This window comes from Nannobrachium achirus (assembly GCF_963921795.1).
Source record: "Nannobrachium achirus genome assembly, chromosome: 11".
Classification (NCBI taxonomy): domain Eukaryota; kingdom Metazoa; phylum Chordata; class Actinopteri; order Myctophiformes; family Myctophidae; genus Nannobrachium; species Nannobrachium achirus.
Genome location: NC_137820.1, coordinates 38,637,467 through 38,654,747, shown reverse-complemented (window position 1 = coordinate 38,654,747; position 17,281 = coordinate 38,637,467).

Genomic DNA, 17,281 nt, shown 5'->3' with positions numbered 1-17,281 from the left:
GGAATACGTCGCGCCGCCGACAGTATAGATTGAGTTTTTTTGGGGGGGCTCTAAACTTTATTCTAAACCATTTTCAATGGAATCAATCGTCGGACCATCTAGACTCGGTCGTTGGAAAGCGTAGGACGAGCCAGGACCACCCACATCTCTACAAGCAGCTCAGGGTAAGTAAAATAGCCAAACAAATATAGTATTGTATTGAAAAAAAGCCGAACTTGTTCGGGATAGGCACAAGAAGGGTTAAAAACAAGTACAATACAATATATTAAAACAAATATATCAAATCAATAGCACAGTGAACTGATTAACAGCACCAGTTCGTTTTTCTTCCATTTTTATGGAACGGAGACGGAATTGTGGGCGAGAGATAATAAGGGGAGTGGAAATGATGAAAGAAAAACATCCAATTGATTGGCTCTATTCACTGCGTCATTGGAACGCTGAAAAAAGTTGAAGCCGGCTCAACTTGTGTTTGTGTAGCGTGTCATGCTGTGAAATGTGACAGGTTTAAGTGTGGAGCTTCATGACGCTGGATTCCTGTCAAAAAGACTTGCAACCTGTTGCTTTGGCAGCACTACTTCATGCTCTGGTGTAAAGTAACAAGTACATTTTGAGGTATTTTAACTTAAGTGGAGATTTCCAATTTTCTGTGCTCCACTACATCTCAGAGGTTAATATTATACTTTTTACTCCTCTACAATTATTTGAAAACTTAAGTTACTAAGATGGATTATTATTACTGTTATTAATTCCCTTCCATTGTGTCCTGAGTTTAATTTTATGTTTATTTTGTTCAGGCACTTTTTTGGGCAGCTACATTTTCCACTTCAGTCAGGCACTTCCCAGTAAACACAAGCCGTCATTTAGCCCAATGGTTATGTTTAGCCCTCATTTGAACCGTCTATCGTCAGTCTGTCTATAGACCGTTTGTAGCTGATTACATTTAATCCATTATTCCATACTTGTTGATTAAAAAAACAGCTTTAATATCCACACATGGTTTTCAAATATTGGACTAAAGTAATTTTAAGAACCAATTTCACTATATAGTCTAGTTGAGTTGTAGCCGTCATCTGAACGCTTCCATAATAACGATATATTACCGTTCAGGACAAACGTGTGTTAGACCATCTTTTTTTTAAATACATTTTTATCAAGTTGTTCATTATCGGATGCTAACAGTATCTCCCGGTTTTACCTTAATAGTTGATTGCATCCACTGAGCAGTTTCTGGCCATTGCACATCTTATAGCCGTCTAAAAGACGTGCTGGTCAATACCTTTGAAAAATTCTAAAAGTGTATTAAATAATTGCATAATGCCGTGGTACGCTGCTCATGACAGCATACTATTACTTCTCTGAGTTACATAATTCATTCTGACACCAACAGCCACAAACACACAAGACTGCATGTCACCCCCACCATACGATAATGATTAAATAAAATCGTTTTATAGCTATGCATCAATATAAAGTTAGTTTGTGTTGTCAAACAAATGCACCGACCTCAAACGAACAGCGGGAAGCGATATGTCAACTACTAATAGCTGCTGGAACCCCTTTGAATCACAAGCTGCCGTGGTCGAGCGGTTAGCGCGCAGGTTTCAAGTACAGTAGATCCTGAGTTCGAACCCCGTCGACTCCCAGTGTCAAATAATAACAGTGCAAGAAATCATCACAAATACGATCAGCTGCGGTGGTACGGGTAGGATACGGCTCTCAGAGCTAAGGAAAAATGATTTTAAATCCTGCTGGCTGACATCATTTTCACTAAATTTTCACTACTTTCGGCGGCCGCTAGGGGCCGCTAAAGGCGTTTAAATGACGGTGATACAATGGCTTGGCTTGGCATAGACGGTGAAAGAACTTTAACATTTAAACTCGTCACAGACTGGATCTAGCTATACGTCCGGTTTAGGCGAAGACGTCATCTGAACGCGATTTAACCCCCAAATTGCTTAGTGGGTTAGGTGGCTCTGTGAGTGTTGGGGGCCTAATTGTACACCTGGAATGAATGACATGCAAGGAAGATCAAAGAAGGAAGGGACACCGTCATTTTAGGCTCCACGGCCATCCGCCATGACACTTTGGGTGGCGGAAGTGGCACCGGAGGTTCGGTGAATAACATTGCGTCTATGAGCTTCGGCTGGGACAGCTCATGAACAAAAAATAATTCTAAACGATAGAGACCTTTATAAAACACTCAGCTCAGGAATATAAAAGAAAACATGTCACACATTGTTTTGTGCTGTGTTGCTTTTCGATGAGTACACTGTACAACATTATAGAGGCATCTAAAGAGCACAATTTACGTTTCTGAACTAGATAGTATCCCGAGACTCTCCACCATTCCCTGTCTGGAATCCAAATCTCGCGATAGCTCCGAGACAGAAACGGCCGCCGCCACTGTTTAGCTGCCTCAATAACATTATGTACCGTGCACATCGAAAAGCAAGTGATTGTAAAAATACCTGTCTTCTTTTATATTCCTGGAGCGACTATACAACAAAGGTCTCTATCGTTCAGAATTATTTTTTGTTCATGAGCTGTCCCAGCCGAAGCTCATAGACGCAATGTTATTCATCGAGCTTCCGTTGCAACTTCCGCCACCCAAAGTGTCATGGCGCATGGACCGTGGTGTGGGCGTGACTTCCAGTGACTTCTCCTTCTTTGGATACTTCTTGATGACATGCAGGACATGTTTACACAGTGCCTTAAATCTGCAACATTTTAAGAGTGTGTTTGTGAAGAGTAAGTCATTACTGCATTGTAGAACCTGAATGTTTATTATGTGCAGTGCAGATAATGTTATGTTTGGTGTACATGACGTTTTTAGGGCAGTAGGCTAATGTGTCTATGTGAGTCCTGGTAGGGTAGGTTTAATGGTTTTGCAGAGATAGGATATCATAAGCAGATTGAAAAGAGGAAGTTTAGTAGATGACTTGCATGCATTGGAGTTTCATTTTAACACTACATGCTCTGCACTGCATATTTCACAGGCTTCATACCTGTATGAATAAACATATTATGTAAAGCAACCTAGTGAATAAACAAATGGTTTTAACTGATTGTCTCCGCCAGGCGGAGGGCATGGCCGTGACTATGTTTTGCACCCTGTCTGTCCGTCCGTCCGTCCGTCCGTGTGTCCGCCTGTGAACACAGGCACCGTTAGCCTGATCACAGCAAAACTGTACACGCACAATTGCCAGAATGCCAGAGCATTCAAATTAGTTTAGCATTTTTTGCTAAACATTTTTTTTTGACAGTACTGTACTCAAAATAACACGCAAATTGGTACACATGATCTCTATAGTCATGTTTTCAAGACAGATCTGTTAGATTTTTCAGAGAGTTTGCAGGAGTGGTCAGTTTTGAACACAGCGTCCGATTGCGAAGAAACATTGCACGCACATTCGCACTACGTTGAGGAACAAATGCTACCCTTTTAACATTGCCCTATTATAGCGCCACCAGGGGGTCGATTTTTGCAACAAAAACATTTTATTACTCTATAACCTTTGTCCAAACATCACACAATTCGGTACACATTATCTCTTATAGTCAAGTGATCAAAACGTTCCGTCCCATTTGGAATTTTCCATCCTGATTGGTGAATTCCGAACATTGCTGGCCCACAATAACCTACCTGACCTGGTGGAGAACTATGCTCCAAGAAGCACTCTTTCTAGTTTAACATGTGTTCTAAAATTAGTGCACGGCTAGGACAAACAACATATTTTCAGACACACGTTGCAGAAATATGAAAGGGACATAAATATTCCCCTTGCTGGCACGTGCATTATTTATACTGGCTATTGGATTTTGGCCACCCTAGAATATGAATGACTTTCACTTGCCCAGAGTCAATTGGTTTAGTCACGGTTGCCTTTTCTGATAAAGCAATTGAATAATGAGTCACCACAGTCTAATGTAAATATCCGTTGCAAATGCAGTTGTTATGCGGCCCTGGGCTGTAGCACGGTACTGTGAAGTGTGTGAGTGTGAGTGTGAGTGTGCGTGTGTGCGTGTGTGCGTGCGTGTGTGTGTGTGTGTGTGTGTGTGTGTGTGTGTGTGTGTGTTTTGAAATTAGAGACGATGGCAACCCCAGACAAACATGGGCTGAGGTGAAATTAAATTATTTCAATAAATCTTCTCTTGAGGAGTGAAAGAGCCCTTGTACGGAAAGCCACACAGGCACTACAGCAGTCCTTCACATTTTAACAAGCAATAACAGGGGTCTCCAGCCAAGCCCAGTAATAATATGCAACCCATTTGGGTAGGTGCTTTCCATCCAACAAACCTCCGCGTGACACATAGCTTCAGCTAATCTGACTTTGCCCCCAGTTTGGTGGATCTGAGGCATTGGGCGTGATTATAAATTAGTTATGTGTCGTGCATGTTAGAACTAATTCTATTTCAAAAGTCTCAAAAATTCCCCCCGCGCAAAGAAAAGCTCTCATTGCTCAAGATAATATATTGGTTCGTGTTATTCTTGTGCTGTAAATCACATTAATTAACAACAATTTGCCAAAGAAACGGATTCCCGAGCACTTTTTATCATACCACAAGCGTGAACTCTCTGTAAACCCCCTACGGCATTGCCAGTAAAAAAATGAGAGTCATTGTTCAGTTAACAGTTAGAAATACCCTTGTCATTCTATAATTCATGGCATCAACCAGCTCCCCAAAGTGCCATTATAATAGGACTGGCTTGAACTGCACGAGAATGAGTTCACTTCACACCCCACACGTATAATCTTGTGCAATTAGCAGCGATGCGCAGTCTTTCCATAACTCTCAGCACCTTCAAAGAGCACTGCAGACCGAGGGGAACACCTGTTCCTCCTAGTTTCACCAGCATTACACTCTTCTCCAACCCCCGGGGGGGCTTGATGTAGAATGTCAGCTATTCAGAAGGGGCGGACGTGACAGCTGTACACAATGAATTTCTAGTTACAAATGTCGTAAAGATTGTATCGTGCAGGAATCTTGTCCCTGCTAGCTCAGTAAATGGGTTTGTGTGTTTGTGGGTTAATGTGTACAGCAAGCATTGTACTTTTGTGTGATCTTTACTGTAAATGTGTGTGCGTGCGTGCGTGCGTGTGTGTGTGTGTGTGTGTGTGTGTGTGTGTGTGTGTACGAAGACTTGTGTGTTTCAATGCATGAATGTATTTGGTTCTACATGTGAATAGGGAAAGGTGTACTGTATGTACGTTTGTGTGTTCTAAATGTGTGTGTGTGTGTGTGTGTGTGTGTGTGTGTGTGTGTGTGTGTGTGTGTGTGTGTGTGTGTGCGTGTGCGTGCTACGTCTCTATGCAGATGTTCAGAGAGGAGCTGGGGCTACAGGAGTGCAGCTGAGGTTGAGTGCACTTGGCAAAGTCTCATGTTTTATAACAGAGACTGGCTTCATCCATTTGATCACTGCCTGCACTCTGCTACAAAGACACAGCAGGAATCCTGGACAGCAAAAGGAAGCACTCAGTAAGTAGAAAGAGCAGGGGTGGACAAAAGTAGGTCTACTCGACTCCTGGTGTCAAAGTATAGATACTCCTGGTCAAATATTATTACTCCACTACAATTGAAAGTTGCTTAGCCAAAATTGTACTTGATTTAAAGTACTGGAGTACTTGCTTTAAGATATATTCAACGTATTCTTAAATATAAAATACTTATTGACATTTATAGTATCATGAGGATGCATCTAACAAAGAGTAAAATGTGTGACAACCAATGCCGCTCTCCCCTACTCAAGTACATGTAGTCTGTAACTGTCTACCATTGAGGCAGAGCTGCATGAAGCAGTTTGTACTGTTACACTCCTCCAGTGTTCAGGACTCAGTCAGGAGTACCCTGCAGTGCCGCCCGTGGCGGGTCCACAAGACTGTTCATCAAATAAAACACCCCATCAATGGCTTCATAGTAAATGCCATTATATAATGATCCATCTGGACCCCATTAATTCATTTGCGGGTCCCATGCCTCGATCAGAAAACCAAACAAACATCTTTCACTGATGAATTACCGTCCGTTAACGAGAAAAGCGTTCGATGTCGGGAAGGAGGGGAAAAAAGACAAAGTTCCATGTTTTGGAGAGCTGATTGCTTGCCGCTTTGTGAGCGGCTGGTGTATATAATGTACTAGGTGTAAAATAAATAAAGCACGGTAGACAGCCGAAGACAGAAGCAATCAGGCAGCCTTGAGTCTTGGCACATCACTTTAATAGCACCACTCCAGTCTCGAGCAACGCAACCTTTGTTCTGGCTAATTGCAGTCGATGAGAGCTTAATCATCCGTAATGTTTGACGTGCAGGGGCCACCTTTGTCGGGTAGTCTTTTTCAATTCCTTAGTACTTAAGTTCTGACTGCTGAAAAGCATCAAATGGAAAGCCTTGTTGAAACACTGCACATTCTCGAATCGTTCAGTTTAGCACTTTCATTCTTTTGGAAACTTTATGGAAAACAAAAGGCCTCTGGGAGACTGTTAAAATGTATGATTACCCCGGGATAACTTTGTGGGTTTACCTACCTTGTACTTATAATGACTACAACCTCCGTCAAGGACACGGTGCCTGCCCTGCCCGAAGCCACTATGATATCATGCAAACTGCACTCGGCAGCATCACCTCACCACCACGTCAAACCCAGAGCCCCTTTTTAGCCGTCTCTTTTGATCCCCTTCTGTATTATGCCCTCTTAATTGGCTACAAAGAGAGGCCTGAATGGGTACGAGGCTGTTGGGTTAATTGGCCCCAGTCCCTGGCCCCCCCCTCCAGCGTCCAGGCAGGGTGCCCTTCTGTTGAGCTGATGTTTAATTCAGGGCCCCAGATGGAGGCGACGCAGGGCCAGCAGTGGGAGACTCTAATCCCTGATTCACACACTCTGCCCCCCCCTTCCCCCAGTCCTGATGGGGTAGATCTGCCTTGGACTTATAGCGGGGGCAGGATCTCCTCCTTTTACACCCCCCCAGAAGTGTTGCCAAGGCCGCTTATTTACCACAACTTTTGGCATGTTTTTGTCATCCGGAGTTGCGGGAAATAATAGTGCTGAGTTGCTGGTTATTTGGGGCTTGTTTTATGTGGTGGCTTCTTTGACAAATCCAACAAGCCGAAAAAGAAAAAACGTACACGTACTGTCTTGAAATCCAAAAAAAAGAAAAAAGGCTTTATTGGGAATACACAACGTTTCCATTTGACCTTCATCAGGCTATCTGTATGTATAAAGGAAGGTCTAACAGGCTATTCCAATTAAAGCCTTCTGGGAATACACAAAGATTTTTTCCTTTTTAAGTGCCATTGTTTGGTCTTAATTCTCCTCGACGCACCTGTCGCCTTCATAGAGCAAGAGACTGGATTTTTAAAGCTAACAAGCCAAAATTTCATTGATGTGTATATACTATAATTCCCCCTAGGTTTGTGGAGGAGTGTGACTCACATTGACTGACAGAATCTGGTGCAAGTCTGGTCTACTTAGTAAGCCCTTGGCTCAAGTCAATTATGTGTAATGTTATAATAAATAACCAAAACATAACTTATTATAGGCCTACATGATGATTATAATGATAATATGCATCTAATATTTTTTTATTAGGAATACATGGCCATACTTTTGACCTTGACTGTTTTGGCTTAAGGTGCACTTTGCAGGCACGTGCACACATCATCACATCAAAGGGGGCTTGAGCCCCATGCCCTTTTATCTGCCTGTAAAAAGTGCCCTCTCCAGACCATGCATGCAGTTTTTACTATGGTGAAAGAATTGCAAATGCCCTCTTTCCATGGCATGCCATTCAAGAAAATGGCCAAAACTCTACTGAACATGAATGAGCTTCTCATGCTGAAAGAATTATTGAAAATAGCCGAAGAATTATTGAAAATAGCCGACCTCCAAGCTCACAACGCATTCTCTGCACGTCCCTGGCATCGTGGCTTATTTCTCTAGCTAAATTTGGCTTGTTTTTTGGCTTGTTTTTTGGGGGGGTCGGTTGGCTTATTTCTCTTACGAGACTTGGCAACACTGCCCCCCCCCCAGATCACTGTACTTTGGGGGGAGATGATGTCACCCGTTGCCAGGCGCCGGTCCCTTGAATTGGGGGTGTATAAGCGGAAGGCCTGTTAACACCCTCCCCTCACAGCAGAATCAACATCACACCATGCGTAGCCCCTGTGCCCAGGGGCGTCACAGGGGGGGGGGGGGGAGTGGGACTGAGTTACTAGGGCCCGAGGTGGAGGGGCCTTCATTATTTTATACTTTAGCTATTGAAAAATAGCAGATATACAAGCTCGCAGCGCGGCACTCGTAGATCTGCAATTTTTTAAAAGTCGTGAAAATGTCTGCAAATCTTTAAATATATGCCTTTTTCAAGCGAACATTTGTAACTCAAGTTTAGATTCTGGGGGGTCCCTGGAACTAAATATTATGAGATGGGGGTCCGTGGCCCCCCCCGCTTCACTCTGGCGGTCCTTCACATGAAAAAGTTTGAGCAACACTGACATAGAAACATAGGTTTAAAAAAAAACAAAGGATTTGAAGTATTCAAATTACACGATTTTCACGATTTTTCAAAAATAGCAGCTCTACCAGCTCGAGTGCAGCGCTGCGAGCTTGTAGATCTGCTATTTTTCAATAGTTAAAGCACAAAATAATGCAAAATAATGTGCTCCCAGTTCCCCTATGAGGAACTTTCATGGGGGGCCCGCAGTGAATCCTTGTACCCAGGGCCCACAATTTGGTGTGACGCCCCTGTGCGTGGCCCCTGTGCCTCTCAGCCTGGGCTCAGGCTCCTCTCAATGTGGGATCCGGCCTGGCCTGCAGTCCAGCCTCTCTTTGTCTGCCTTCATTGTCAATTCAGAAAGGACTGCGGTGGTTTCCTCCCCGTCTGGGTGATGGTGATGATGACGGCTGAGAATGTTTTGAAACAAAAGGACGTGTCAGTCACTCATCCCCGATGAGTGGCAGTCCATGACCTCATGACCGAGCGACGTGCGTCTGGCTGGGTCCGCGTGACCACCACAGCACGGCGCATGAAAAACCAAAGTCAAACGTTTTCGTTTGAGGACCACCGTCTTTCTCCGTCATGTCCCCGGCGGGACCACCAGGGGTACGAATGGTCCCTCGCAGGCAATTTGCAACTGGACCTAGACAAGTCTTATACTGCCAGTGTTGTAAAGTAACTAAGTACATTTACTTAAGTACCGTTTTGAGGTATCTGTACTTTACTTGAGTATTTCCAGTTTCCAATACTTTTACTTCTACTCCACTACATCTCGGATCCAAATATTGTACTTTTACTCCACTACATTTATTGGAAAACTTTAGTTACTAGTTACTTTGCAGTTATAAACGACTATATTACTACATTAATCCACTTTAGGCCTATTTTATACATAGGCTATTTGAAAATAGCCGATCTACAAGCTCACAACAAATTTTGTACTTTTACTTTTGGTACTTTAAGTACTTTTTGATGCCAATACTTTCTTACTTTTATTCAAGTACATTTTGAATTCCAGACTATTACTAGTAACAGAGTACATCTACATTCCAGTAGTTTTACTTTTACTTAAGTAAAGAATGTGAGTACTTTTTCCACCACTGTATACTGCTCTTAGTATCGATGATTTCTTGTATTCTAGTATTTTATGACTTTATATGTCTTAAATACATTGGACCAACGGGAACAAGCTTTTTGTGTTATCCTTTTTAGCATTATTGTATGTACCTCTGTACTCTTTGCAAACTGTTAATAAAGTATTCAATCAATTAAAACAGGACTGTAACTCTGAGAGTGTACAACTGGACCAAATGAGCCCAAATGGACCTAGGCTATAAGGGTCTAGTTTGCACACTCTCAGAGTTAAATGAAGACTGAGGACAGTGTAGATTGGGGACCCCATGGATGATAATAATTTTTTTCTTAATCAAATGGCAGTCTGACTTTAAAAAGGTTGCAGTTATACTGAAGCCATATTGTAGCTCCAGACACAGGTCAAATGTAATTGAGCCAGCCGTTTATACCAACCAAAGAGTATTAAACGTATCCGCCATTCAACACCCAAAGTAATCCCACCAGCCTGATGTAAGCCCACACCACCATAATCACATTAGTCCCCTCATTTACATAATTCTGAATGAATAATCCCTCACAGTGTCTGTATCCAGTTAACCTTGCAACTTTGCTTCGGGATTATGTGACGACCCCTTTATACGTTACAAAGTTGATTTCCGTGTGTGAAACTAAAATATTGTGTTCAGAACGAACAGGGAAAGGATGAAACGGGTGAAGATCTTTTGCCTCTTTTGTCAATGCATTTTGATCTTTGGCTACTTTGTGCCACAGCCTTGTATGATGAAGCAGGGCTTTACTTTGCGAAAGAACGTACACATTTGAAACTTGGAGATAACGACAACGACAATGTTTTATTGTGTTCTACTTTTTTTTTTACCAAAAGTGCTACAAACACTGATCGATTGTCGTCCTTGTGAGAAGAGGAAGTGCTTATTTGGGTTGCTTATTAATGTGATATTTCACTGAACAATGACACTGCAGGAGGTGGAGGGGGTTTGGGGGGGGGGGGGGGGTTGTCATCACGGATGATTCACTTTAGGTCTCCTAATCTTCCACATGCACCACAAAGAAGGAAATAATATGTCACCCTTTCAACTCCCCGAATATTTTCACATGTCTGTCAGTTTTTTTTTAAATGCATAATCATATCCTGTTCAAAAACCAACATATTTTTGTCCTCACTCTCACCCTCAGCTAATAATGCTAATGCAGCACGGTATGACACCGTTGCCATGTCCGTTTATTATAAGCGACTTTGGCCTTGTTTTTCTGTAATGTCGCTTGTAAACATTGGTAGTTGCGGTAACGTTGTGTGTTATTTTAGGCTTTTTTCTAAAGTGTAGTTGTCCATTAGAGCGTGCTTTGTTTAACTCAGCCGATCTCAAATATTTCTGTATTTTCAAATATACAACGTATATACAGTACAGGGTTAAAGTGTTTCAACCGATTTTGTTTCTATAATATATAACGTTATTTTGCGGGTGATCATCATGCAACCTAGTCACTTCTTTTGGGCAGCGGCCAAATTTTTTACTTAAGTAAAAGTATCAATACTTCAATGTAGAAATAAAAAAAGTCTGGTAATCTACTCGAGTAAAAGTACAGAAGTATTGGTATCAAAATGTACTTAAAGTACCAAAAGTATAAATCTAGTCATTATGCAGAGGCAGAAGGTCCCATTTCACAAGTTTTCAAATGTATAAAATGTATAAAAAATCTTTCGAAAATAGCTGATCTACAAGCTCACAATGTATCACGTTGCGACGCATTGTTAGCTTGTACAGTAGATCGGCTATTTTCAAATGGACGAAATGCATACCGAGCTGAAGTGGTTAATGTATTGTAATAATAATCAAAATCTAGTAACTAGCAACTAAAGTTGTCATATAACTGTAGCGGAGTAAAAGTATAATAATTGTCTCAGATGTAACGGTTAATATTTTTATCGTGTCATTGTGGGAATGCGCAATTATAAGTGAATCAAATTAATTGACTGTACTTAGACTACTTACTGTACAGGTCAGCTGTTGTTGGGGGGCGAGGGGCAGATTACACTGTGACATGAGTTTCAGACTATTTCAGACCATTTTCAGAGAGACCACGTGACCTACTGTATCATACTATTATAATTTTGGTGGCGTGTCAGCGGGCCTTTAAGTAAATCTTACCTCACACCACTGCTTTTGGGTTTGGTTTCGTAGACGCAGTTGCTTGTTTCTCTCTCAAAAACCTGGCGCCCCATACAAGTCAAAGTCACTCCTACACTAAAACACTACCCTAAAAAAAATGGTTAGTGGAGACAAAACGCAGGCCCTCTTTTTTCTCTCCTCCCACCCTCGACAGGGTTCAAGAGATCACGGTTTATATTTCCTCTTGCATTACAAGGGATTCTAAATTGTCTGGTTTGGGCGGTAGCGATGGTATGGTGGGGGATGCAGCCTCTTCAAACACAATTTTGGGCCCAGAGACTTATCATAGTTGACTGCTCTGGTGCCGCTAGCGCCGAGGACGCTGCTTATATCATCTTTTGTTTTGCTCAGAGCCCTCCACACAGCTGTTTCTGCTCACTGTGGGGCTTAACCAACTATCTAGTGGTGGAAAGGAACCCCAGTACATTTACTCCAGCAGACGTGCACTGCACACTAGGGCATTCACGAATAGTGTTTTTTAGTATTCGAATTATTCAACCTCTATGTATTCGAATAGTCGAATATTTGACAGGACTGGCCAAACTGTAAAATATTAAGTAAGCAAGAGGCGAACATTGTGAAAATAGCAGATCTACATGCTCACAACGCCTCGCAACGCACAATATTTATCTGCGGAACCGAGTCACATTAAATGTAATACCTACAATTCCAAGTGCTTGTCAGGGTGGGGGTCCCCAGGGGGTCACGGCCTAAAAAGGTTTGAGAACCCTTGGTATAGAGAGCATTAACAAATTCATCCATGAGGGGCATTGACAACTCATTATTATGACTTCCTATCTAGCCAAGCTTTATAAACTATATATTTTTTAAAGAATAAACAATAAAATAAAATAAGCGAATATTCAACGTCGGTGAACAACGTCGAATAGTGACTTTGATATTCGAATATTAAAATATTTGGTGAATGCCCTAGTGCACACAGAGACATCAAAGCGGACTAGAGCCCCCCTGCCCTTATACTTGTCTGTAAAAAGTGCCCTCTCCAGACCATGAATGCAGTTTTCACTATGGTAAAAGAAATGCAAATGCCCTCTTTCCATGCCATACCTTAAGACAGCATTCAAGAGAATTGCCTTGTCCAGACTCTCCTGAACTTGAATGCAGCATCTAGTGTTGAAAGAATTGCCCTCTCTGTGTAAAAATCCATGCTGTTACGCCACACAGCATTGACTTGATTATGCTTAGTTTAGTGTGGTATCAAGTATCGAAAATAGTCGACCTCTGCTATTTTCAATATTTTCACCAAAAGGCCTTTTTAGAAATTTCAGCCCCTCCCTCTCTAACATTCTCTGCACGTCCCTGTCCCTGTAGGGCCAGTGGTTTCCAAACCTTAATGTGACGGTCTACCTGCTGCGGATTCTGCCAATGCATTTCAATGGCAATGGTTTGCTCCATTCCCATTGAAATACATTGGCAGAATCCACCCTCATACTGTAGGTAGAATAAAAGTCCCTAAATGGGTACTTTTTAGTTTTGGTACTTTTTAAGTATATTTCGATGCCGCTACCTTTGTACTTTTACGCAAGTAAAAATGTTTTCAATACAGGGCTTTTATTCGTAAGTACAAAGCAAGTCTATTATTTATTGTGGTATTTGTACTTTCACTTCTCAAGTAAACAAGCAGGGTCCCTCTTCTTCCCCACACAGCTGTTTCTGATCAGTGGGTTAAGCAGCTATCTGCTGATGAGGCTGATGCTCTTTGATGTGCAACGGAGAGGTCGCTGCAGCGCAGTTTGAATCACTCTGGCACCGGTGAACCCCCCCAAAACCCTATCTCCCATCAGCCTGCCTGCTGGAGTTCAAGTTGAAACGCAACAAATGGGAATTGGAAAGGGGCTGGTTGTTTTTCCCCTCCTTTTTCTCCCTTCCCACTTTCATTGTAGCATGTTGTGTTGCTAAGCATCTGTTCCCCGTTGGCCTCCCCTTTCACATCTGTTTTGACTAGCTAATAAAAACTAAAGGAAGACATTAAAAGGGAGATGTTTTGTGGCTGACGATGATGAGTTGATAATGATTCGGCGGTGAATTAAGTGTTAGCGGTGTACGATATATGACTGGGGCGGAAGGAGTGGGGGTTCCATTCGTAAAGAGAAAACAGGGAGAGCATTTTTGAACCACTTGAAGGAGTAGTTCACACCCAAAATGATTTTGGGTCCCCATCTGGAATCAATGGGGGTACATTTACTATAATACATTTTTTGCCTTAGGAATGCAACAAAAAACTAAAAATATTATAGCTGCAAGCAGCGATGACTGGGCCCTCGCAGCTCTAACCACGTCACAAGGGGCAGCAGCCAATCAGAAGAGGGGGCCAGGCTAATTTACACCAATTAAGGACAAGGATTCTGAAACAAGTCCAATGACGCCACCCACAAGTTTGTACGACAAACGTTTGAAAAGTTACAGGTACTATTGAATGTCAACCAATCAGAAGAGGGGGTGGGGCTAAGTTATACCAATTAACAATTTGGCTGCCCCGGTAGCCAAACTCGTTCAGAGACGAGATAAGGTTTTCATGGTAACCCGTATCTCAGACACTTGCTACGGGTGCTGGTGAAAGAAAAAACTGCATACGTCATGACGCAACGCAGCCAGAAGCAACGGAGAGCGGCCATTATTCATTGACTCCTATTCTATGCTGAAACATAAAAATGGCTTTATCTCTCTGAATAATGTGCAAATAATTCCGAGGAGGCCGAGATCCGCTTGTTTTCACGGCGACACTATGCCGTGATGGTCGGCCCGGTTAGGATTTTAGTTTCGCGTAAGTGAATGGTGGCAGCCGTTGTGGACAAGGACTCTGAAACAAGTCCAATGACACCACCCACAAGTCTGAGCGACAAACCATTGAAAAGTTATAGGAATGATCGAATATCGACCAATCAGAAGAAGGGGCGGGGTCAAGTTACAGCAATGAAGGACAAGGACTCTGATCTGAGTCCAATGACACCACCCACATGTCTGAGCGACAAACTGTTGAAAAGATATAGTAAATAATAGGAACTATCAAATATCGACCAATCAGAAGAAGGGGTGGGGTCAATTTATACCAATGAAGCACAAGGACTTTTCTTTTTTCCAAGAAAGCCTATGGCTTGTTTCCATTGGGCTTCTGTGTACTCAAGTCATCGAAAAAACTCTTTATTCCATTGAAATCAAATAAAGCGCCAGTGGTGTTTGACTGGGCGGAAGGTAGGAAGGAAGGAAGGAAGAAAGGAAGGAAGGAAGGAGTACATGTAAAGTCAAGTTTACAGCAAAGAGCAGAACGTTGTGACGTGCCTCTTGGAGGGGGAGATCAAAGCAGAACATCTCTGTGTCCATCAGCACCACAGAGGTTCTGGCGGAGGAGGTTCTGGCGGAGCGCTGCAGCGAGAACTGATCCAAACACTTGTTTCTGAGGCTTCAACCAAGCGATGAGGTCATTGTCCCTCGCCTAGAAGGTCGCGCCGCGGTCTCTTGACTTTAATGAACGTGTAATCGTCCCCAGCTGAAGCTCATTTCGTTTTTCTTTTGTTTCTCGGGGCCTGACAATGGCTGCCAACGACAAAGGAGGACCACTTTTCTAGTTGACGGATGTGACAGGGTCGACCGCCGTTTTGTCGACTTCACCCGTTTTTCGTCACTGTCGGGCAGAAACCTTGTATCTCCCAAGTTTTACATTTGCAAGTTTTTTCGTAAAGTAAAGCCCTGGTTCATTATACAAGACTGTCGCACAAAACTAGTGAATATAGCAGATCTACAAGAACACACAACGCCTGCGAAGCTTTGTCTGCTTGTAGATCGGCTATTTTCACTAGTTTAAATCATTTTTAAAATAAATTCAAGGCGAACAGTTTTGGATATATTTTCGCTGTTGGACGAATCTCTTTCCCCCTGAAAATGAATGTTTCATTTTGTACTTTGTCTAATATGAGGGTGTCACACAAAAGTAGCTCACAACATGCATGTAGCTAGATCTGCTATTCTCGCTATTCTATTTGTCCACACATGCCAAAATAGGGATACCAAGTTGAAAATGATCTGTGTGTTTTTTTTTTTTATATTTAAAGATTTAACCACAGAAAAGAATCAATTAATTAAAGTGCCAGTGATTAAATATGAACTATACTCTATCTATTTCCTCAAAAGTGGTTTCGGAACATAGTAGGGGTTCGAACCGACAACGACAATATATAACAATACATTTTCGTTATTGTGGGCCTGGGCCAGCTTAAACTGTCTGTTGTCAGATGCTCCCCTTCCCTTGTGAATGAGGGGGTGGGAAAAGTGTCTGCATGAGGAAACAAGAGCGTTGTCAGTGCTTTTTGAGCGGTGGTGACGCCGCTCCTTAGAATGGCCGTGTGTGTGTGTCTGTAGCCTGAGGTGTATGCAGGAGTGTGTATCCGTATATGTGTCTGTAGCCTGATGTTGAGTCTAGCCTGAGCATCAATTGCAACAAACACGCACGCACACGCACGCACGCACGCACGCACGCACGCACGCACGCACGCACGCACGCACGCACGGCCATGTGTGTATCAGTGTATGTATGTATGTATGTATGTCTGTGTGTGGGTCTGTGTGTGGGTCTGTAGCCTGGAGTGGCACTGGTTGACCAAAGAGGGTGCTGTTGCGTCTAGCCTGAAAATCAACTGCAACACACACACACACACACACACACACACACACACACACACACACACACACACACACACACACAGGGAGGGGGGGGGGTCACACACACACACACACACACACACACACACACACACACACACACACACACACACACACGGGGAGTAGAGCCCCATGCAGGGAGGGGACACACACACACACACACACACACACACACACACACACACACACGCACAAGCACCCCCCCACCCCCACACACACATGTTTTTTTTTTCTTTTTTTTTATTATTATTATTATTATTATTATTACCCATATATATATATATATTTGTTTTGCTGTTGTGCAGCCTCCACGACCACCGCTCAGTTCACACGGGTGTGATTTTTTGAATGGTGAGAGATGTGGTTTTACAGGAGGTGACGGGGGGTCACGCTGTGTAAGCCTGTGATTTAACCAGTGGTGGAAAATATACTTAAAAAAATGTTTTACTTAAAAGTTGCAATACTGCAATGTGAAATACTGCAACTGGTAAAAGTCCGGAGTTCAAAATGTACTTGAGTAAAAAATACATTATATTCAAAGATTTGCACACATTTTCACGACTTTTCAAATAGCTAAATAATTAAGGCCCCTCCACCTTGGGCCAGGGGGTCCCTGGAACTAAATATTTTGAAATGGGGGTCTGTGGCCGAATACATATCATTTTGGGGGTCCTTCACATGAAAAAGTTTGAGCACCACTGACATACTGTAGAAGCATAGGTTTTTTCAAAAAACCAAAGACTATTCTCACGATTTTTCAAAAACAGCAGATATACAAGCTCGCAGCAACTCGGTGCCGCGCTGTGAGCTTGTATATCTGCTGTTTTTCAATAGTTAAAGCACAAAATAA